The 24198-nt window shown below is 47.5% G+C and overlaps 1 protein-coding gene across 1 annotated transcript in view; it reads right to left on the minus strand.

Annotated features, from left to right (window-relative positions):
• PPM1K (protein phosphatase, Mg2+/Mn2+ dependent 1K) overlaps positions 1-3371 on the minus strand; it is a 72750-nt gene extending 69379 nt beyond the window's left edge. The window contains exon 1 of the mRNA XM_063917069.1: positions 3273-3371. The gene's annotated coding sequence lies outside the window, so the exon portion shown is untranslated. The remainder of the gene's footprint in view (positions 1-3272) is intronic.
• Between the last annotated feature and the right edge of the window lie 20827 nt (positions 3372-24198).

The raw sequence follows: 24198 nt of genomic DNA on the forward strand, positions 1-24198 counted from the left end.
GGAAGAAGGGGACTTTATGGTATCCTTGGACATCAAGGATGCGTATCTCCACGTTCCAATTACCCCTCACACCAGGGGTACCTCAGGTTCGTTGTACAAAACTGTCACTATCAGTTTCAGACGCTGCCGTTTGGTTTGTCCACGGCACCTCGGGTCTTTACAAAGGTAATGGCCGAGATAATATTTCTTCTTCGAAGAAAAGGCGTATTAATTATCCCATACTTGGACGATCTCCTCATAAGGGCAAGGTCCAGAGAACAGCTAGAGATGGGTTTAGCACTATCTCAAGAGGTGCTAAAGCAGCACGGATGGATTCTGAATATTCCAAAATCCCAATTAATGCCGACAACTCGTCTGCTGTTCCTGGGGATGATTCTGGACACAGTTCAGAAAAAGGTTTTTCTTCCCGAAGAAAAAACCAAGGAGTTATCTGACCTGGTCAGGAACCTCCTAAAACCAGGAAAGGTGTCTGTACATCAATGCACAAGAGTCCTGGGAAAAAATGGTAGCTTCTTACGAAGCAATCCCTTTCGGCAGATTCCATGCAAAGGGATCTGTTGGACAAATGGTCAGGGTCGCATCTTCAGATGCACCTGCGGATAACCCTGTCGCCGAGGACAAGGGTATCCCTTCTGTGGTGGTTGCAGGAGGCTCATCTATTGGAGGGCCGCAGATTCGGCATGCAGGATTGGATCCTGGTGACCACGGATGCCAGCCTGAGAGGCTGGGGAGCAGTCACACAGGGAAGAAATTTCCAGGGAGTGTGGTCGAGCCTGAAAAAGTCTCTTCACATAAGCATTCTGGAACTAAGAGCAATCTACAATGCTCTAAGCCAGGCGGAACCTCTGCTTCAAGGAAGACCGGTGTTGATCCAGTCGGACAACATCACGGCAGTCGCCCATGTAAACAGACAGGGCGGCACAAGAAGCAGGAGGGCAATGGCAGAAGCTGCCAGGATCCTTCGCTGGGCGGAGAATCACGTGATAGCACTGTCAGCAGTATTCATCCCGGGCGTGGACAACTGGGAAGCAGACTTCCTCAGCAGACACGACCTTCACCCGGGAGAGTGGAGACTTCATCCAGAAGTTTTCCACATGCTATTAAACCGTTGGGTAAAACCAATGGTGGACATGATGGCGTCTCGCCTCAACAAAACACTGGACAGGTATTGCGCCAGGTCAAGAGATCCGCAGGCAATAGCTGTGGACGCGCTGGTAACACCTTGGGTGTACCAGTCGGTATATGTGTTTCCTCCTCTGCCTCTCATACCAAAGGTATTGAGGATTATACGGCAAAGAGGAGTAAGACTAGTGGCTCCGGATTGGCCAAGAAGGACTTGGTACCCGGAACTTCAAGAGATGGTCACGGACGATCCGTGGCCTCTACTTCTGAGAAGGGACCTGCTTCAGCAGGGTACTTGTCTTTTTCAAGACTTACCGCGGCTGCGTTTGACGGCATGGCGTTTGAATGCCAGATCCTAAAAGGAAAAGGCATTCCAGAAGAAGTCATTCCTACCTTGATAAAGGCAAGGAAGGAAGTCACCGCGAAGCATTATCGCCGTATTTGGCGAAAATATGTTGCGTGGTGCGAGCAGAGGAGTGCTCCGATGGAGGAATTTCAACTGGGTCGTTTTCCTACATTTCCTGCAATCAGGATTGTCTATGGGTCTCAAATTGGGATCTATTAAGGTTCAAATTTCGGCCCTATCAATATTCTTCCAAAAAGAATTGGCCTCAGTCCCTGAGGTCCAGATTTTTATCAAAGGAGTACTGCATATACAGCCTCCTGTGGTGCCTAAGGTGGCACCGTGGGATCTAAATGTAGTTTTAGATTTCCTCAAATCCAATTGGTTTGAACCACTAAAGAAGGTGGATTTGAAATATCTCACATGGAAAGTGACTATGTTACTGGCCCTGGCTTCGGCCGGGAGAGTATCTGAACTGGCGGCTTTGTTTTATAAAAGCCCTTATTTAATTTTCCATTCGACATAGGGCAGAGCTGCGGACGCGTCCGCATTTTCTCCCTAAGGTGGTATCAGCGTTTCACCTGAACCAGCCTATTGTAGTGCCTGCGGCTACAGACGACTTGAAGGACTCCAAGTTGTTGGACGTTGTCAGAGCCTTAAAAATATACATTTAAAGGACGGCTGGAGTCAGAAAATCTGACTCGCTGTTTATACTGTATGCACCCAACAAGTTGGGTGCACCTGCTTCTAAGCAGTCGATTGCTCGTTGGATTTGTAACAAAATTCAACTTGTACATTCTGTGGCAGGCCTGCCACAGCCTAAATCTGTTAAGGCCCATTCCGCAAGGAGGGTGGGCTCATCTTGGGCGGCTGCCCGAGGGGTCTCGGCATTACAACTCTGCCGAGCAGCTACGTGGTCAGGGGAGAACACGTTTGTAAATTTTTACAAATTTGATACCCTGGCAAAGGAGGACCTGGAGTTCTCTCATTCGGTGCTGCAGAGTCATCCGCACTCTCCCGCCCGTTTGGGAGCTTTGGTATAATCCCCATGGTCCTTTCAGGAACCCCAGCATCCACTTAGGACGATAGAGAAAATAAGAATTTACTTACCGATAATTCTATTTCTCGGAGTCCGTAGTGGATGCTGGGCGCCCATCCCAAGTGCGGATTATCTGCAATACTTGTACATAGTTATTGTTAACTAATTCGGGTTATTGTTTAGGAAGCCATCTTTCAGAGGCTCCTCTGTTATCATACTGTTAACTGGGTTTAGATCACAAGTTGTACGGTGTGATTGGTGTGGCTGGTATGAGTCTTACCCGGGATTCAAAATCCTCCCTTATTGTGTACGCTCGTCCGGGCACAGTACCTAACTGGAGTCTGGAGGAGGGTCATAGGGGGAGGAGCCAGTACACACCACCTGACCTGTAAAAGCTTTACTTTTGTGCCCTGTCTCCTGCGGAGCCGCTATTCCCCATGGTCCTTTCAGGAACCCCAGCATCCACTACGGACTCCGAGAAATAGAATTATCGGTAAGTAAATTCTTATTTTCAGCACTGCTGGCCAATCAACATGAAAAAAAGAAACACTGACACGAATATTAGAGAACCCGGGCAATGAGTTAGTCTTTATATACCAAACAGATATTTGGAAGTTTCTGAGGACCCCAATCTAGTTCTGCTTACATGAATAAAATCAAGTTAATGTGTAAATGATCTCTAGTAAATAAAGTCATTATTTTTTTTCGCTTAAAGATTTAACAAGCAATTGGGGAACATTTTTGTATAGATTTGAAGTTTCACGTTACCGTAATCTGTTCTGCGCTGCTTGTACGTGTGCACTTTGCTTGGTGTGCCAGGACTGAGAGGACACAGCTGGTAATATGACAGCCGGCTTAGGTTGTTATCATGGGTTCAGCAGCAGGTCTTTATGACACATGAAAATTCAGCACATGACAAGAACACACCCATCTTTTCTGTATATAGAGTGAGGCAACAAGATAGGCGTTGTTCATATATCACTGTGTCACTGGCTGGTCTCTTATCCAATAACAGCAAGACTGTTCACATTTAGAAAATTCTTGCATTCATCACAGGGCTAGACTCAGTAAGCTCTCTGTGCCAGCTAAGAAGTGACAATTAACTGCTTCTCTACTGTGCAATCAAGGGACTGTTTATGATCCTGATATATAAACATGTATAGGTGACCTCAGTGGCGGAACTAGCGAGCGGTGGGCCCAGGTGCGACAAAATGCTTTGCCCCCCCCCCCCCCCCCCACACACACACACATCCCCCCCACACACATCCCATCCAAGTCCACCCCCTCACCCCTGGAGAGGATCTGGTGAGGGGGACCTGCTCAGGGCCAGAGAAATGGATACCTAGCAACAGTGCCGTAACTAGACATTTTAGCACTGTGTGCAAGAAACGGCATCGGAGCCCCACCCCTGCATGCAAAACAGGGGCAGTGCGCGCCGTAGGCGCGCGCAAAAATACATAGTGGCGTGGCTTCGTGGGGAAGGGGTGTGGCCACAAAATAATACCAATTCATAAAACGGTACACAGTAGTCTCCATTATTCAAATTACGCCGCACAGTAGCACCACTACACCAGTTAGAGACCTTTTTACACCTTACAGCGGACAGATTCCTCTTTTTACACATTACAGCAGACAGCGTGCACTTTTTACACATAACGGCAGACAGCGTGCCCTTTTTACACATTACAGCAGACAGCGTGCACTTTTTACACATAACGGCAGACAGCGTGCCCTTTTTACACATAACGGCAGACAGCGTGCACTTTTTACACATAACGGCAGACAGCGTGCCCTTTTTACACATTACGGCAGATAGCGTGCCCTTGTTACACATTACGGCAGACAGCGTCCCCATTTTTACACATAGCGGCAGGCAGATTACCCCTTTTTACACATAGCGGCAGGCAGTCCCCCATTTTTACACATTGCGGCAGGCTGATTCCCCCTTTTTACACATTACGTCAGGCAGTCCCCCCTTTTTACACATTGCGGCAGGCTGATTCCCCCTTTTTACACATTACGTCAGGCAGTCCCCCCTTTTTACACATTGCGGCAGGCTGATTCCCCTTTTTACACATAACGGCAGGCAGTCCCCCATTTTTACACATAGCGGCAGGCTGATTCCCCTTTTTACACATAGCGGCAGGCAGTCCCCCATTTTTACACATAGCGGCAGGCAGGCACAAGAAAAAAGAAAGAGAAAGAAAGAAAGAAAAAGAGAAAAAGAAAGAAAGAAGAATTATACTTACCCTCTCCGCCGGCTCAGGCTCCTCGGTGCAGCCGCGTCAGACGATTCCCGGGCAGTAGAGGAGGTGAAGGACGGAGGTGAAGAAGGGAGCCGCAGCAGCGCTTTGTTACTGGTGGAGGCGCTGCTGCTGCTGCCCCTCTGCTTCCCTATAGGCTGTTCTCGGAAGACAGCCTATAGTGAAGCAGAGGGGCAGCAGCAGCAGCGCCTCCACCAGTAACAAAGCGCTGCTGCGGCTCCCTCCTTCACCTCCCTCCTCCTCCTTCCCCCGTCCGTGCCGCTGCTCCTCTCCTCTCCTCTCCGTGCGGCTGTGCGCTGCGGGCAGCGGTTGCCTGCAGCGCACAGCGGCATGTAATGAGTCAGTTTGACTCATTACCTGCTTGGGCCCCTGGACAGAGGCGGGCCCCAGTGCAACGCACTGCTTGCACTGCCGGTAGTTCCGCCTCTGGGTGACCTTTTATGGGGCCAGTACATTTAGGGCCTAATTCAGACTTGATCGCAGCAGCAAATTTGTTAGCAAATGGGCAAAACCATGGGGGTCATTCCGAGTTGATCGCTTGCTAGCTACTTTTAGCAGCCGTGCAAACACATAGTCGCCGCCCACGGGGGAGTGTATTTTTGCTTTGCAAGTGTGCGAACGCCTGTGCAGCCGAGCGGGACGAAAACGTTTTTCTCATACGTCCTAGAGGATGCTGGGGATGCTTCAAGAACCATGGGGTATAGACGGGATCCGCAGGAGACATGGGCACTTTAAGACTTTAAAAGGGGTGTGAACTGGCTCCTCCCTCTATGCCCCTCCTCCAGACTCCAGTTAGAGTCTGTGCCCAGTGAGACTGGATGCACACTGAGGAGCTCTCCAGAGTTTCTCAGAAAAAAGACTTTGTTAGGTTTATTATTTTCAGGGAGACCTGCTGGCAACAGGCTCCCTGCATCGTGGGACTGAGGGGAGGGAAGCAGACCTACTTCTCTGAGTTCAAGGGCTCTGCTTCTTAGGCTACTGGACACCATTAGCTCCAGAGGGTCCGATCACTTGGTGCGCCTAGCTGCTCGTTCCCGGAGCCACGCCGTCACCCCCCTTGCAGAGCCAGAAGATAGAAGCCGGGTGAGTAACAGAAGATCAGAAGACTTCAGTGACGGCAGAAGACGGTTTGAGATACCGCGCAGCCGCCGCGCTGAGCGCCATGCTCCCACATAAGAAATGCACTGCAGGGTGCATGGCGCAGGGGGGGCGCCCTGGGCAGCATAAATCCTAAATTTAGCGACTGGCAGAAAGTGTATAAAGTGCCTGGGCACTAATTACAGACCCCCACCAGTATAAAGATATAAAAATAAGCGGGACTGAAGCGCGCCTTTAAGGGGGCGTGGCTTAGTCCTCACAGCTCTGACCAGCGCCATTTTCTCTTCACAGAAGCTGCAGAGACGCTGAGCCTGGCCTCCCACACTGCTGTACAAGTAACAGGGTGCAAAACGGGGAGGGGGGGGCACAAGTGATTTGGTGCTAGTTTATTTAATATAAAGCGCTAACAGGTCTGGGCAGTAATTTTACTCACTTCAGAATCGGGATAGTCGCTGGGTTGTGAGCTAGCAGAACTCCCTCTGTGTTTCTCTAACAGGCTTTGTTCTGGGTCTGTCTCCTATAGCCCCAGTGTGGTTGTGGGTGTCGGTACGTGTGTGTCGACATGTCTGAGGCTGAGTGCTCTTCCCAGGAAGAGGCTGGAGTGGGGACAGAAAAGGCTGTGGGAGTGACCGTGTCCGCACCGCCGATGGCTGATTGGGTAAATATGTTGAGTGTTTTGAATGCTAATGTGGCTCGGTTGACTAAGAGATTTGATAAATCTGAGTCTAAAAGCCAGACATGAAGGAAATCCATGGAAGATGCATTGTCACAAGCTCAGACCCCTTCGGGGTCACAGAAACGTGCATTTACCCAGATAACAGATACGGATACCGACACAGACTCTGATTCCAGTGTCGACTATAGTGATGCCAGATTGAATCCTAAACTGGCTAAGAGCATTCAGTACATGATTGTGGCGATAAAAGAAGTGTTGCATATAACAGAGGACCCTGCTGTTCCTGATACTAAGGTCTGTATGTATAAAGGAAAGAAACCTGAGGTAACATTTCCTCCCTCTCATGAACTGAACGCTCTTTTTGAAAAGGCTTGGGAAAATCCTGACAAGAAGGTACAGGTTCCCAAAAGAATTCCAGTGGCATATCCGTTTCCTTTTGGGGACAGGGAAAAGTGGGAGTCAACCCCCACGGTGGACAAAGCGCTATCGCGTCTATCCAAAAAGGTGGCGCTTCCGTCTCCTGACACAGCAGCCCTAAAGGATCCTGCGGATTGTAAGCAGGAAAATACACTAAAATCCATTTATGTCACTACGGGTTCACTACTCAGGCCTGCCGTTGCTTCGGCATGGGTGAGTGGCGCTATTGAAAAGTGGGCAGATAACTTGTCATCTGAGATAGATTCCCTAGACAGAGATAGCGTACTTTTGACTCTGGGTCATATCAGGGACGCTGCAGCATACTTAAAAGAAGCTGTAAGGGATAATGGCCTTTTGGGATCAAGGGCCAATGCCGTGGCAGTCTCAGCTAGGAGAGCATTGTGGATTCATCAATGGAATGCTGATGCTGACTCTAAGAAGGCGATGGAGTCTTTACCGTTTAACGGTAGTGTCTTGTTTGGTGACGGCCTCACTGACCTGGTATCTACGGCTACCGCGGGTAAGTCGTCATTTTTACCTTATGTTCCTGCACAACAGAAGAAAACGCCCCACTATCAGATGCAGTCCTTTCGGCCCAATAAATTCAAAAAAGGACGAGGGTCCTCCTTCCTTGCTGCAAGAGGAAGAGAAAGGGGAAAGAGGTCACAGGCTGTGGCAAGTTCCCAAGAGCAGAAGTCCTCTCCGGCTTCTACCAAATCCACCGCATGACACTGGGGCTCCTCTGCACCGGTGGGGGCACGTCTCAAACTCTTCAGTCAGGTCTGGGTGCACTCGGACCTGGATCCTTTGATATTAGAAATAGTAACCCAAGGGTACAAATTAGAATTTCAAGACGTGCCCTCTCACCGATTTTTTCAAATTGGCCTTGCCAGCTTCTCATCTAGAAAGGTAGATACTAAAGCTGTGTCAAAATCAAGCCATTGTCACGGTACCCCCGTCACAACGGGGGGAGGGTTTTTATTCGAGTCTGTTCGTGGTCCCGAAGCCGGATGGCTCAGCCAGACCGATTCTGAACCTAAAATCCCTCAATTTCTTTCTGAAAAATTTAAATTCAAGATGGAATCTCTCTGAGCAGTGATCTGCAGTCTGGAGGAGGGGGATTTTATGGTGTTGGTCTACATAAAGGATGCTTACTTACACGTTCCCATATATCCTCCACATCAGGCATACCTGAGGTTTGCTGTTCAGGATTGTCATTACCAATTTCAGATGTTGCCATTTGGTCTCTCCACAGCACCAAGGATTTTCACCAGGGTTATGGCGGAAATGATGGTTCTCCTGCGCAAGCAGGGAATTACAATTATCCCGTACTTGGACAATCTCCTCATAAAGGCGAGATCCAAGGAGCAGTTGCTGTAAAATGTTGCGCTCTCACTGACGATTCTGCAACAACAGGGTTTGCTCTTAAACTTGCCAAAATCACAGTTGGTTCCGACAACACGGCTGTCATTCCTGGGTATGATTCTGGATACAGAATTACAGAGAGTTTTTCTTCCAGTGGAGAAGGCTCTGGAAATACAGAACATGGTAAAACACATTCTGAAACCGGCAAAAGTATCAGTTCTTCAATGCACTCGGTTGCTGGGGAAGATGGTGGCGGCCTACGAGGCCATTCCGTATGGCAGGTTCCATGCCAGGGTGTTTCAGTGGGACCTGTTGGACAAGTGGTCCGGGTCTCACCTCCACATGCACCGGAAAATAATCCTATCTTCCAGGACCAGGATCTCCCTTCTGTGGTGGCTGCACAGTTCTCACCTTCTGGTGGGATGCAGGTTCGGGATCCAGGATTGGATCCTGGTGACCACAGATGCAAGTCTCCGTGGCTGGGGAGCAGTCACTCAGGGGAGAAACTTTCAGGGAAAATGGTCAAGCCAGGAAGCTTGTCTGCACATAAACATTCTGGAATTAAGGGCCATTTACAACGGCATTCTGCAAGCGGAACATCTTCTTCGCAGTCTGCCAGTCTTGATTCAGTCAGACAACATAACAGCACTGGCGTACAAAAACCGCCAGGGCGGAACAAAGAGCAGAGCGGCGATGGCAGAGACCACGAAAGTTCTTTGCTGGGCGGAAAGACATGCAAGCGCTCTGTCAGCAGTCTTCATTCCAGGAGTGGACAACTGGGAAGCAGACTTCCTCAGCAGTCACGATCTACATCCAGGAGAGTGGGGTCTTCATCAAAAGGTTTTTGCAGAAGTGACAAGTCGTTGGGGAATTCCTCAAATAGACATGATGGCGTCCCGCCTCAACAAGAAACTTAAGAGATATTGTTCCAGGTCGAGGGACCCTCAAGCAATAGCGGTGGACGCCTTAGTGACACCGTGGGTGTTTCCGTCAGTCTATGTGTTCCCTCCACTTCCACTCATTCCAAAGGTGATAAAGATTATAAGAAGAACAAGGGTTCAGGCGATACTCATTGTTCCGGACTGGCCAAAGAGGGCCTGGTATCCATATCTTCAGGAGTTGCTCATAGAAAATCCCTGGCCGCTTCCTCTACGGGAGGACCTGTTACAACAAGGTCCGTGCGTGTATCAGGACTTACCGTGGCTGCGTTTGACGGCATGGCAGTTGAACGCCAAATCCTAGCCAGAAAGGGTATTCCCAGTGAAGTCATTCCCACTCTTCTTCAGGTTAGAAAGGAAGTAACGGTGAAGCATTACCACCATATTTGGAGAAAATATGTGTCTTGGTGTGAATCCAAGAAGGCTCTTACGGAAGAATTTCAGCTGTGGCGTTTGCTCCATTTTTTACAAGCAGGTGTGGATGCGGGCCTAAAGTTAGGCTCTATTAAAGTACAAATTTCAGCCTTATCAATTTTCTTTCAGAAAGAATTGGCCTCCCTTCCAGAAGTTCAGACCTTCGTGAAAGGGGTGCTGCACATCCAACCTCCATTTGTGCCTCCTGTGGCACCGTGGGATCTTAATGTGGTATTGCAGTTCCTGCAATCTCATTGGTTTGAACCTCTACGTAAGGTTGAGTTAAAATTCCTTACTTGGAAAGTAGTCATGTTGTTGGCCTTGGCATCCGCAAGGCGGGTTTCTGAGTTGGCAGCTTTGTTTCACAAAAGCCCCTATTTAATCTCCCATGCTGATAGAGCGGAGTTGAGAACTCGTCAGCAATTTCTGCCAAAAGTGGTTTCATCATTTCATGTAAACCAGCCTATTGTGATGCCAGTGGCTACTGACGCCCTGGCGGAGTCGAAGTCTCTCGATGTGGTCAGAGCTTTGAAGATCTATGTCGCCAGAACGGCGCTGATTAGGAAAAGAGGCTCTGTTTGTCCTGTGGGCTCCCAACAAGATTGGGGCTCCTGCTTCCAAGCAGACTATTGCTCGCTGAATCTGTAATACGATTCAGCAGGCTCATTCTACGGCGGGATTGCAGTTACCAAAATCGGTAAAAGCCCATTCTACCAGAAAGGTGGGCTCATCCTGGGCGGCTGCCCGAGGGGTCTCGGCATTACAGCTTTGCCGGGCTGCTACCTGATCAGGTTCAAACACCTTTGCAAAGTTTTACAAGTTTGATACCCTGGCTAAGGAGGACCTCTTGTTTGGTCAATCAGTGCTGCAGAGTCATCCGCACTCTCCCGCCCGTTCTAGAGCTTTGGTATAAACCCCATGGTTCTTGAAGCATCCCCAGCATCCTCTAGGACATATGAGAAAATAGGATTTTAATACCTACCGGTAAATCCTTTTCTCTTAGTCCGTAGAGGATGCTGGGCGCCCGACCCAGTGTGGGCTGTATCTGCAGTTTTTGGTTACACTCATGTTAAGTTAAGTACAGTCAGTCTGTGGCTGATGTTGGTCATGCCGTTGCATGCGTTGTTGTTGAATGCCATGTTGTACGGCGTGTTTGAGGTGTGAGCTGGTATGTATCTCACCTTAGTTTAAAAAAAATTAAATAAAACATTAAATAAATCCTTTTCCTCAAAATGTCCGTCTCCCTGGGCACAGTTTCTATAACTGGAGCCTGGAGGAGGGGCATAGAGGGAGGAGCCAGTTCACACCCCTTTTAAAGTCTTAAAGTGCCCATGTCTCCTGCGGATCCCGTCTATACCTCATGGTTCTTGAAGCATCCCCAGCATCCTCTACGGACTAAGAGAAAAGGATTTACCGTTAGGTATTAAAATCCTATTTTTGCAGTTTCTGAGTAGCCCTGAACTTACTCAGCCCTTGCGATCACTTCAGACTTTTTGGTCCCGGAATTAACGTCAGACACCCGCCCTGCAAACGCTTGGACACGCCTGCGTTTTTACAAACACTCCCTGAAAATGGTCAGTTGACACCCACAAATGCCCTCTTCCTGTCAATCTCCTTGCGATCGGCTGTGCAAATGGATTCTTCGTTAAATCCATCGCCCAGCAACGATCCTCTTTGTACCCATACAACGCGCCTGCGCATTGCGGTGCATACACATGCACAGGAGTGACCTGATCGCTGCGCTGCGAAAACTGGCAGCGAGCGATCAACTCGGAATGAACCCTAATGTACACTGCAGGTGTGGCAGCTGTAACATTTGCAGAGAGAGTTAGATTTGGGTGGGTCATATTGTTTCTGTGCAGGGTAAATACTGGCTGCTTTATTTTTACACTGCAATTTAATTTCAGTTTGAACACACTGCACCCAAATCTAACTCTCTCTGCACATGTTATATCTGCCCCACCTGCACTGCACATGGGCAACTTTTTGCTGCTGGTGTGATCAACTAATCTCCGCCTATGGGGGAGTGTATTTTAGCATAGCAGGGCTGCGATCGCTTGTGCAGCCCTGCTAAGCTAAAAAGGTTCCTGCAAAACAAGACCAGCCCTGGACATACTTATCCTGTGCGACGGATCCAGCGATGATGGGCTCGGCTTTGACGTCAGACATCCACCCTCCGTTCGCCTGGACATGCCTGCGTTTTTCTTACCACTCCCCGAAAACGGCCTCCAATGGTGAGTATCCGCCCCGGAACGCCTTCCTGCAGTCAATATTGGCAACATTGCGCATGCACAATGCGCACGCTGCACAATGTGCAATGCGCACGCCGCGAATGCGCATTCCAGACCCGATCGCACCGCTACAAGGAAGTGCAGCGTGCGATCGGGTCGGAATCAGCCCCATGGTTTTGCCCATTAGCTAACAAATTTGTTGCTGCGATCAGGTCTGAATTAGGCCCTTCATTTCCAGATAAATTTCATTCTGCAGTCATTTATTTTATTAAGTACACATTGATCCAGTATGTAAAGGCATGTTGTAACACTCATATATGTATATGTAAACTTTCCATACAATTATGGTATAATATGGCATAATATGTACTTGTCTCTAACTAGTGATATAGGCGTATAAAGATTAAAATGTTGTTCAAGGAAAATGAACAGAAAAATCAGTTTTAGGTGACATCTTATGGTTAAAATAAACAGCCCTGGCACCGTGCTGGTTATACCCAGGAAGGCAACCCACGTGTGTTTTTGTAAGCCTGACTACCCTGCGAAAGCCAGCTCTGGTGCCAGTTGGCCTTGGGGGGTGGGGAGGATGGAATCATGGTGCAGACACTTCATTCAAAAATATACAGGTAGGTTAATTGGCTCCCAACAAAATTAACTCTAGTGCGAATGTGTGTACATGTACATGTGATAGGGATTATAGATTGTAAGCTCCACTGGGGCAGGGACTGATGTGCATGGCCAAATATTCACTGTAAAGCGCTGCGGAATATGTGTGGGCTATATAAATAACTGGTAATAAATAAATAAAATAAATCAGATGGAACCCCATGTTGGCTTCTTCCTTATATTGTGGGAACCAGCATTGGGATAAAAGGTTTTTTTTTACATGCAGATCTACAGTTATTAGGTCTACAGTCATTAGGTCAACCCCATTGTCAACGTACACAAGGTCAACACTGACAAAAGTTCGACAATGGAATAGGTTGACATGGACAAGAGGTCAACATTAAAATGGTTGACACAAAAATGGTTGACCCACTTTTTTTTTACATTATTGGGGTAAGTGTGGATAGTTTTTCCATCTGAGACCTCAATTTGTAGAAATGCATCCCCTCATGGGTTCGCTTCCCTTGCCACGCTTTGGGCGCGGTGTCTCACGCCACGCCCCACAGGGTCACTAAAGGTTATAATTTGTGACATGGACATTCAAGGATGGAAAAGTCCAAAAACATGAAGAAAAAAACGACCTTTTGCGCCTGTTAACATTTTCCAATGTTGACCTTACAAACGTCGACATTTTGTCCATGTTGATATTTGTGTCATCATCGACTTAATGCATGTCGAACATATGGTGTCGACCTGTTGACTGTCAACCTAGACATTGTAGATCTATAGTCCTGATCCCCCCGCTTACATCTGAAACATCACAAGCTAGTTCTGTTGGAGAGAAATTGTCTGGCCTGATGAAAAGGTGTATGGATCACACCTAGGGCCTGATTTTCAGAGCTGGATTTAGACCTCATTGGGCCCTAGGCAATATACCAGTTTGGGGCCACCCTCCTTTAACAGTCCATAGCACTATATTTTCATTCCTGATTGTGAGCGGCATCACAAAAATACCTTGGTGCATGTGTAATGCAATCGCAGCACGTGAGCAGACTACCAATAATCACTCAGTTCCATGATCATCGGCACTGCGTACAAATCTGAATCAGGTTCTAGGTCTCTTGGAAGCAGCCTTGAAACCTGTGTCGCATTTAAAGTAAACCGACCGCCCACATACAGTGGATGAAATCATTTTTCTCCAATCATTTCTCATTTTATCAAAGAACATCACTTATCATTGTCACTAGTCCCTGGTAAATAGGTAGGTACTAGGTAGCACTCTCAGGAATATTGGTTCAGAACCTTGTATTTCTTGGACTGGACAGGATCTAGGTGTATAGATGTGTGTGTAAAGGAGACGGCAATTCCCCTTTATACAGCAGTTGAAAACTGTATAATCTGTGAGTGGGCATGAATCTACAGAAAGATATTTAGATCTGTAAATCCAGGACACATAGCATCCCTACACTAATCCTGACCCTAACTCATCTTTAACCATTATCTCTAATATCCTGAACCCAATCCATTAAACCCTACACAACCCTAATACCCTATGCCTAACCCCTAAACTAATCTTGATACCATAACCCAAACCATTACACCAAACCTAATACCCTCTCCCTAACCCCTAAACTAATCTTAATACCATAACACAAACCACTACACCAAACCTATTACCCTATCCCTAACCCCTAAAGTAACCTTAATACCCTAACCGATATACCAACCCTAATACCCTTTTTATAATGCCCTAACCCAACCACTTAAATTAACCATAATACCCTAACCCAGTGGTTATCAAACTGTATGTCGTGGAAACTTGCAGGGGTGCCTCAGGAAACTTGCAGGGGTGCCTTGGGTTGGTCATCCAGGCACAATTCAAATTATTTATGGTCAATGTAATACACAAATCCAGTGCTGGTGTCTACCAGTCATAACATATGTGGACAAACAGAAGTGAATCTTGTCTCGCCACATAATTAAACCTAATGATGACATAGAATTATAAACACAGTTTACTTAATTATTTTTTTTTTTGTCTAAATTTCTTAATAAGTAACTTAGGCCTATTGGTGCCATTAAAAAATACTCTGATACTTAGAGGCGCTGTGATTCAAAAAAATATGAGAACCACTGCCCTAACCCTCTTAGTAGTATAAAGGTGTGTGGCCCTCTCCCCGTTACTCCATACATACAACACACAATACTGATCTGAAAGAGTGCTAGGAAATAGAAGTTCGCTGTGAGGTGGCATCTGCAGTGGGAGTGTGTTGTGGACACAAACAGTTGGTGGTGTGGTGGGTTAGGGTACATGCACAGTAATATGTGTGATGGTGCCCAGCCCAGCTTAGTGCCTATGGGCTAGATACAGGAAGCTAAAATATGTGGCCAAACCTCCGAAAATACAGTTTCCAGAGGTTTGGCCGAGTACCGCATATGCACCAAACCCCGGAATGCGATAGATTCCATAGTTTGAATGTGGTGGGCAACGCCATCTTCAGATGGCATTGTCCTATAGAAGCCTATGGGCTTCTATTGCACTGCCCCTTCTGAGAGGAATCCAACCAAATCCCTCCCAGCACCCCTCACAGCGCGCACGTCACTCAATGCATGAGTAGATGGGACTCTGAGTACTAAACCCATCAGTCCTATCATCGCAAAGAACAGCTTTTACTGCAAGAGCTGTCCTTTGTGATTTTCTCCATGCATACGGCATTAGTAAATGGCGATATGCATGAGGAGAGTGGCAGGATGCATCGCAGGCAAAATCGTGGCACGGCATCTGGTAAAGGGACATGGCTTCACATTTTCATCACCAAGGTGGCATGACCTCCATTTTCATCACCACAGGAGCATGCCCAGCTTTCTGTGAGCTGCTGGCCATGCCCCCAGCCTCTCTGCCTCCCCTGAATAGACGTTGTGCTTAACTTGATGAGTGACAGGAGCCTCCTAACTGTCCCCCCCCCAACCATGGGACACTGTGGCCCGCAGGTGGGACAGTCCCAAAAAAAGAAAAAAGGGACTGTTCCACGAAAATAAGGACAGTTGGGAGGTATGCAAAGTCTGTTGCAGTCTGGACAGCTGTCATCAGAAATGTAATAGAAAAGTGATAGGTATTCCAGGGCAGTGACTGGAAGGTGACTACTAGTGGGAGTATTATGGGCATTGGGGGCATTTCTAGAGAGGAGCAGGCCTGTGTGCAGGCTCTGTTTGGGCCCCCTCCTCTCTAGCCGGCAGTGAAGACACTGGGCACTAGGGTCAGCGCTGTCCCAGAGTCTAGGGTGCATGCACAGATCTCTGTGAAATTGGCGCTGTGCCATTTCCCCAGTGATTTCTGCAGTGCCGTGGCACTCTGGAACGTAAGTATTAAGCATAATGGATGCAGGGTGTGTAGTGTGTGCCCCCCTAAAACCCAGGGGCTCGTGTGCACCGCACACAATGCATCCATTAAAAATATGCCAGTGATGGGAGTGTAGCGGGCATGTCAATGCAAGCTGTTGCATTCCCAGATGCATAGCCAGGCATAGGAGGCCATAGTCAGACAGAGAAACTGCACCTGCTGTAGGGCTACCACAAGTACAATGGTTCAGCTGTTGGTGCTGTATAAGCATGTAATACAGCATGTATAAACAACACTAAAACTAGGCATTATCAGTCTTTGCACATTTGGCCACACAAATGTACACAAGGGAAGGAATTTGTAGCGCCATTTGCATAAACTCACAGACCACCATTAGACATTGCTGCATGCACTTTTGATAGTTGGGGGTGTATTTGCTAAGCTTTGGAGTGAGATAAAGTGGACAAAGCTAAAGTACCAGTCAATCAGCTCCTGTTACTTTACAAACACAGCCTGCGACATGGCAGGAGTTGTCAGCCTTGAATCTAGGGTAATCTCCCTATAGTAAATGTGTGTTTTCATAGGAGATAGGGCTTCTTTTGAAAGCCCATCCATAAAATATATAGCTCCATAAATACACTGCTCAAAAAAATAAAGGGAACTCTTAAACAACACATCCTAGATCTGAATGAATGAAATATTCTTATTAAATACTTTGTTCTTTACATAGTTGAATGTGCATTGTGCTGACAACAAAATCACACAAAAATTATCAATGTAAAACAAATTTATTAACCCATGGAGGTCTGGATTTGGAGTCAAACTCAAAATTAAAGCGGAAAAACACACTACAGGCTGATCCAACTTTGATGTAATGTCCTTAAAACAAGTCAAAATGAGGCTCAGTAGTGTGTGTGGCCTCCACATGCCTGTATGACCTCCCTACAATGCCTGGGCATGCTCCTGATGAGGTGGCGGATGGTCTCCTGAGGGATCTCCTCCCAGACCTGGACTAAAGCATCCGCCAACTCCTGGACAGTCTGTGGTGCAACGTGGCGTTGGTGGATGGGGCGAGACATGATGTCCTAGATGTGCTCAATTGGATTCAGGTCTGGGGAACGGGCGGGCCAGTCCATAGCATCAATGCCTTCATCTTGAAGGAACTGCTGACACACTCCAGCCACATGAGGTCTATCATTGTCTTGCATTAGGAGGAACCCAGGGCCAACCGCACCAGCATATGGTCTCACAAGGGGTCTGAGGATCTCATCTCGGTACCTAATGGCAGTCAGGCTACCTCTGGCGAGCACATGGAGGGCTGTGCGGCCCCCCAAAGAAATGCCACCCCACACCATTACTGACCCACTGCCAAACTGGTCATGCTGGAGGATGTTGCAGGAAGCAGAACGTTCTCCTTGGCGTCTCCAGACTCTGTCACATGTGCTCAGTGAGAACCTGCTTTCATCTGTGAAGAGCACAGGGCGCCAGTGGCGAATTTGCCAATCGTGGTGTTCTCTGGCAAATTACAAACGTCCTGCACAGTGTTGGGCTGTAAGCACAACCCCCACCCGTGGACGTCGGGCCCTCATACCACCCTCATGGAGTCTGTTTCTGATCGTTTGAGTAGACACATGCACATTTGTGGCTTGCTGGAGGTCATTTTGCAGGGCTCTGGCAGTGCTCCTCCTGTTCCTCCTTGCACAAAGGCGGAGGTAGCTGTCCTGCTGCTGGGTTGTTGCCCTCTTATGGCCTCCTCCAAGTCTCCTGATGTACTGGCCTGTCTCCTGGTAGCGCCTCCATGCTCTGGACACTACGCTGACAGACACAGCAAACTTACTTGCCACAGCTCGCATTGATGTGCCATCCTGGATGAGCTGCACTACCTGAGCCACTTGTGTGGGTTGTAGACTCCGTCTCATGCTACCACTGGAGTGAAAGCACCGCCAGCTTTCAAAAGTGACCAAAACATCAGCCAGAAAGCATAGGAGCTGAGAAGTGGTCTGTGGTCACCACCTGCAGAACAACTCCTTTTGGGGGTGTCTTGCTAATTGCCTATAATTTCCACCTGTTGTCTATTCCATTTGCACAACAGCATGTGAAATTGATTGTCAATCAGGGTTGCTTCCTAAGTGGACAGTTTGATTTCACAGAAGTGTGATTGACTTGGAGTTACATTGTGTTGTTTAAGTGTTCCCTTTATTTTTTTGAGTAGTGTATATACCTGTTTTCATTGAAACATATTTTTGGATATTTATTTGAATTATTAGTTATGTATAAAATCCATTTTATTTAACATGCTGAGGGGTACATTTACTGTACTGTAGGCTGATTTTGTGTGATTTTGCAAATAAGATATTTACTAAATACAAAACTGACTGAAACATCTACAAAAAAAAAAAAATTATTCAGAACAAAATCAGAAATCCCCAGATTTACCAACCAAAAACCAAACTCAAAATTGAAGGCAGCTGAGTTTGGGGAATCACTGCATAGATCACTATTAGAGTGGCCTGACTCTTAAGGGGCATACACATGGAGAGATTCTTGCTTAATTTTTAAGCAACTAGATTGCTTAGAAATTAAGCATGGATCACTCCGTGCATATGCTCCATCGCGATAGCGATGCGCAGCCCCGCGCGTTGCTATGGCTGGCTCAGATCTTGACTGCATGCAGTCAAGATCTGGCTAGATCGCAAGGTTCTCATTGAGGCTTGTGGTCTAGTTTGAGGCTTGCGGTCTAGTTAGGATCGGGCTCAACACACATCTACCTGAGCCCGAATCGGGTCATGTGTACCCCCCTTTAGCCAATCAGCGTTATATTGCAGAAAACCACGTGGGAAGTGTCATTCAGGTGACTGTACTTTGTCTGCAGCACAGCATGTCTGTGGGCTCGGTAGGCTGCAATTTTTATTTAACAAGACCCCTGAATGCTACTTGGACAGAAGGAACAATGTATGAGGCTCTCCCTGTACTGTGCACAGCATCTGTTCACCTGCTGCGTGTGTGCTCCCCCCAACTGTGAGACACTGTGGCCCGCGGGTGGAATAGTCTCAGAGAAATTGAACTGTCCTGCTGAAAGTGGGACAGTTGGGAGGTATGCATGATGAATGTGAGGCCCCAGCAGAGAGGGCAGCAGGAGATTTAGTGTCAGAGGGGGTAATCCAAGTTTCAGTAATGGCTAAGAGATGCAGGGAGTTGGAGATGAAAAGGTCATGGGTGAGGACCAGTTTGTTACAAACAGATCTGGCATTCCAGAGGGCAGAGGATAGGGGGGGGGGGGGGGGGGGGGTGAGTTGGTGGGAGAGATGGGAATAAGAGTTACTGTAGCACTGAGGCAAGATTCATTTGGATGGCAGGGATAAAGCGGATGTAAGCTAGGAGGAAATCTGTAGGAAGAGAACATAGTACACATGATAGCGAGGGAGGTGTTGGAATCAACTAATGGTGCAAAATACATTATTTTGCCACGGCTGATATGTAACATCCTTCATTACCTCCAGTTATTTTTAACTTCAGAAAGTATAATACCTCAGACAGCACACAGTGGGGATAGTGGCAAGATGTTTAACAATCCAGATGTGGCATAATTGCCTTATTTATTGCAAGAAAATTACTGTAGCCACCACATTAATATAAATTGTAAGGGTGAAAGTATGGTTAGGGGAAGACCAGTAACAAGGGAATTGTCAGTGTTAATGTGGGAGATTATGAGTTCGCAAATAAAACTTTTTGCAGTTTCTTATGCAAGATACATGTGTATTATGGATGCAGATTGGATCTGGAGGATAAAATTATAGGTTTGAGTCTAGATGTATTGAGAATACGGTATGGTTTATTATTGTGTTGTCAACAGATACAGAGATGTCAAGTAGTAACTCTGGGGAACATTATTATCTTATATTTGAGATTGAGGGGCAGATGTATTAACCTGGAGAAGGCATAAGGAAGTGATAAACCAGTGATACGTGCAAGGTGATAAAGACATCAGCCAATCAGATCCTAACTGTTAATTTAAATATTGGAGCTGATTGGCTGGTGCCTTTCACCTTGCACATATCAATGGTTTATAAGGGACAGATGTATTAACCTGGATAAGGCATAAGGAAGTGATAAACCAGTGATATGTGTAAGGTGATAAAGGCACCAGCCAATCAGATCCTAACTGTTAATTTACATATTGGAGCTGATTGGCTGGTGCCTTTATCACCTTACACATATCACTGATTTATCACTTCCTTATGCCTTCTCCAGGTTAATACATCTGCCCCTCAGTTCCTTATGCCTTCTCCAGGTTAATACATCTGCCCCTGAGTGTTAAATAGCTAGAGGATATCCCAGAGGAAATTATATTTCTCATACGTCCTAGAGGATGCTGGGGTCCACTTCATGACCATGGGGTATAGACTGTTCCGCAGGAGCCATGGGCACTCTTAAGACTTTTCAATGGGTGTGAACTGGCTCCTTCCTCTATGCCCCTCCTCCAGACCTCAGTTTTAGAAATGTGCCCAGGCAGACTGGATGCACTCCAGGGGAAATCTACTGAGTTTCTCTGAAAAGACTTATGTTAGGTTTTTGATTTTCAGGGAGAACTGCTGGCAACAGTCTCCCTGCTTAGTGGGACTGAGGGGGCAGAAGTAGGAACCAACTTCCTGAAGAGTTTCATGGCTCCACTTCTGGCTGACAGGACACCATTAGCTCCTGAAGGGAACTGAACGCTAGCCGTGTCTAGATGCTCACCCCCCTCACAGAGCCAGAAGTCAGAAGACAGGTGAGTGTAAGAAGACAGATCTTCAATCAAGTAAAGTGACGGCTGAGGTACCGCGCGGCTGGCGGGAGCACAGCGCGCCATTGCTGTCCACACATACACAGACACTGCAGGGTGCAGGGCGCTGGGGTGCCCTGGGCAGCAAATAATCTCGTAAACTGGATAAAAGGGGGCATAAGATGCCACGGCACAGCGCTACCCCTGCCAGTATAAATATTATGTGAAAAATCTCTGAGTAGAAACGCGCCATTGTGGGGGCGGAGCTTCCTCCTCAGGCAGCCAGCACACTGTTCAGCGCCATTTTCTCTCATTCACAGACTGCAGAGAAGACGCTGGTCCTCCTCCACTTCTGAACAAGTATCAGGGTGAAAAAAGGGGGGGCCTGGGTGCTAAAATATAATATAATAGCGCTTAAAGGTTTCTGTGTACGGAGTACGCGACACTGGGATTTTGTCTCTGTGTACAAAGTACGCGGCACAGGGATTTTTTCTTTGGCGCTGAGTTGTGAACTGGCTGCTCCTAAACTGTGTCCCTCTGACAGATTTTACTGTGGGTCTGTCCCCTATAAGTCCCAGTGTGTCTGTGAGAGTGTGTTGTACACGTGTGTGACATGTTTGAGGCAGGGAGTTCCTCCACGGAGGAAGGCATTTTTGGGACACATAGGGGTATATGCAATTGCGGTCGAATTCCCAAAAATGTCGAAAATCGGGACATTTTCGCCCCCAAAAAAAAATCGACAATGCAATTCAGTACTTTTCGTCAAAAAAACGGACTTTCCAAATTCGACTTTTTGAAATTCGACATTTGTCAAATTCGACATTTCTGCAATGGTACAAATGCGGCAATTCGACAAAAGTATATTCAATTGAAGATTGTAAATTCGACAACAGTGTTTTTAGACAGTAAATTCGTCATTTTCAATCCGCCACACTTTGCTGGCGGAATGTAATAAAAATTTTTAAAAACATGTTTTTTTTTGTGTTTTTTTTATTGATAATAGCATATCTATTTATATTAGAAGGGATTAGGTACATGGTTTGTCTATTTAGGAGGCACAAGTATTATTTATATATTTTTAAAAATATATATATATATTTTTTTTAAATGGAATGGGGTAAAAATCAGAAAAAAAAATGCGTGGGGTCCCCCCTCCAAAGCATAACCAGCCTCAGGCTCTTCGAGCCGGTCCTGGTTCTAAAAATCCAGGGGGAAAAACTGACAGGGGATCCCCCGTATTTTTAAAACCAGCACCGGGCTCTGCGCCTGGTGCTGGTGCAAAAAATACGGGGGACAAAAAGAGTAGGGGTCCCCCGTATTTTTTACACCAGCATCGGGCTCCACTAGCTGGGTAGATAATGCCACAGCCGGGGGTCACTTTTATACAGCGCCCTGCGGCCATGGCATTAAATATCCAACTAGTCACCCCTGGCCGGGGTACCCTCGAGGAGTGGGGACCCCTTCAATCAAGGGGTCCCCCCTCCAGCCACCCAAGGGTCAGGGGTGAAGCCCGAGGCTGTCCCCCCCCATCCAAGGGCTGCGGATGGGGGGCTGATAGCCTTTTGAAAAATGAAAGAATATTGTTTTTTCCAGTAGTACTACAAGTCCCAGCAAGCCTCCCCCGCAAGCTGGTACTTGGAGAACCACAAGTACCAGCATGCGGGAGAAAAACGGGCCCGCTGGTACCTGTAGTTCTACTGGAAAAAAATACCCAAATAAAAACAGGACACGCACACCGTGAGAGTCAAACTTTATTTCACACCTGCCGACACACACATACTTACCTATGTTGACACTCCGACACTGGCCACGACCCCCTCGTCAGTGAAGAATCCGGGGTACCTGCAAAAAAAATTATACTCACCAAAAACCAGAGTCCGGATCTTTTTTTATAATCCACGTACTTGTCAAAATAAAAAAACGAACACCCGGACCAGGCGGACTGAAAGGGGTCCCATGTTTACACATGGGACCCCTTTCCCCGAATGCAGAGACCCCCCGTGACTCCTGTCACAGAAAGGTCCCTTCAGCCAATCAGGAAGCGCCACTTCGTGGCACTCTCCTGATTGGCTGTATGCGCGTCTGAGCTGGCAGACAGCGCATCGCACAGCTCCCTCCATTAGTTTCAATAGTGGGAACTTTGCGGTCAGCGGTGGGGTTACCCGCGGTCAGCCGCTGACCGCGGGTGACCTCCCCGCTGACCGCAAAGTTCCCACCATTGAAAGTAATGGAGGGGGCTGCGCAATGCGTGTCTGAGCTTAGACGCGCAGAGCCAATCAGGTGAGTGCCACGAAGTGGCGCTTCCTGATTGGCTGAAGGTACCTTTCTGTGACAGGAGTCACGGGGGGTCTCTGCATTCGGGGAAAGGGGTCCCATGTGTAAACATGGGACCCCTTTCAGTCTGCCTGGTTCGGGTGTTCGTTTTTTTTTTTTTTTGCCAAGTACGTGGATTATAATAAAAGACCAGGACACTGGATCAGGTGAGTATAATTTTATTCACAGGTACCCCGGATCGTCGGTGACATTGGAGACGTGGCAGTCGGCGGGTCAACATAGGTAAGTATGTATGTGTCGGCATGTATGAAATAAACTTTTACTTTCACGGTGTCTGTGTCCTGTTTTTATTTGGGTATTTTTTTTCCAGTAGAACTACAGGTACCAGCGGGCCTGTTTTTCTCCTGCATGCTGGTACTTGTGGTTCTCCAAGTACCAGCTTGCGGGGGAGGCTTGCTGGGACTTGTAGTACTACTGGAAAAAACAATATTCTTTCATTTTTCAAAAGGCTATCAGCCCCCCATCCGCAGCCCTTGGATGGGGGGGACAGCCTCCGGCTTCACCCCTGGCCCTTGGGTGGCTGGGGGGGGGGACACCCCTTGATTGAAGGGGTCCCCACTCCTCCAGGGTACCCCGGCAAGGGGTGACTAGTTGGATATTTAATGCCACGGCCGCAGGGCGCTGTATAAAAGTGACCCCCGGCTGTGGCATTATCTGTCCAGCTAGTGGAGCCCGGTGCTGGTACAAAAAATACGGGGGACCCCTACTCTTTTTGTCCCCCGTATTTTTTGCACCAGGACCAGGCACAGAGCCCGGTGCTGGTTGTTAAAATATGGGGGATCCCCTGTCATTTTTCCCCCCGTATTTTGGCAACCAGGAGCAGCTCAAAGAGCCTGAGGCTGGTTATGCTTAGGAGGGGGGACCCCACGCAATTTTTTTTCCCGTTTTTCCCCGTTTTTAAATTTTTTTTTAAAATCTAATCAAAATCTGTCAAATCGGCCGTTTTTCTACAGCGGGACTGTCGAATCCGTTTTTTATTGAATATGTAGAATTCCGGCACCCACCTGCCAAAATTCGACGGTCAAATTGTGTCGAATTAAAAAACGGGCGAAAAATTACCGCGATTCGCCGGCAATTGCATATACCCCATAGTTGTAATGTGGTGGCGCTGCCGGCACACCAAGAGCCTGCATGGGTGAAAGAAATACGTGATAGTATGCATCATATCAATAGGAGATTAGATAAGTCAAATCTCATGCTGAGTGCTAGAGAAAATCTGTGGAAGATGTGATTTTTCAGGGCTCTGTTC

Source organism: Pseudophryne corroboree, chromosome 1 (assembly GCF_028390025.1).
Source record: "Pseudophryne corroboree isolate aPseCor3 chromosome 1, aPseCor3.hap2, whole genome shotgun sequence".
Classification (NCBI taxonomy): domain Eukaryota; kingdom Metazoa; phylum Chordata; class Amphibia; order Anura; family Myobatrachidae; genus Pseudophryne; species Pseudophryne corroboree.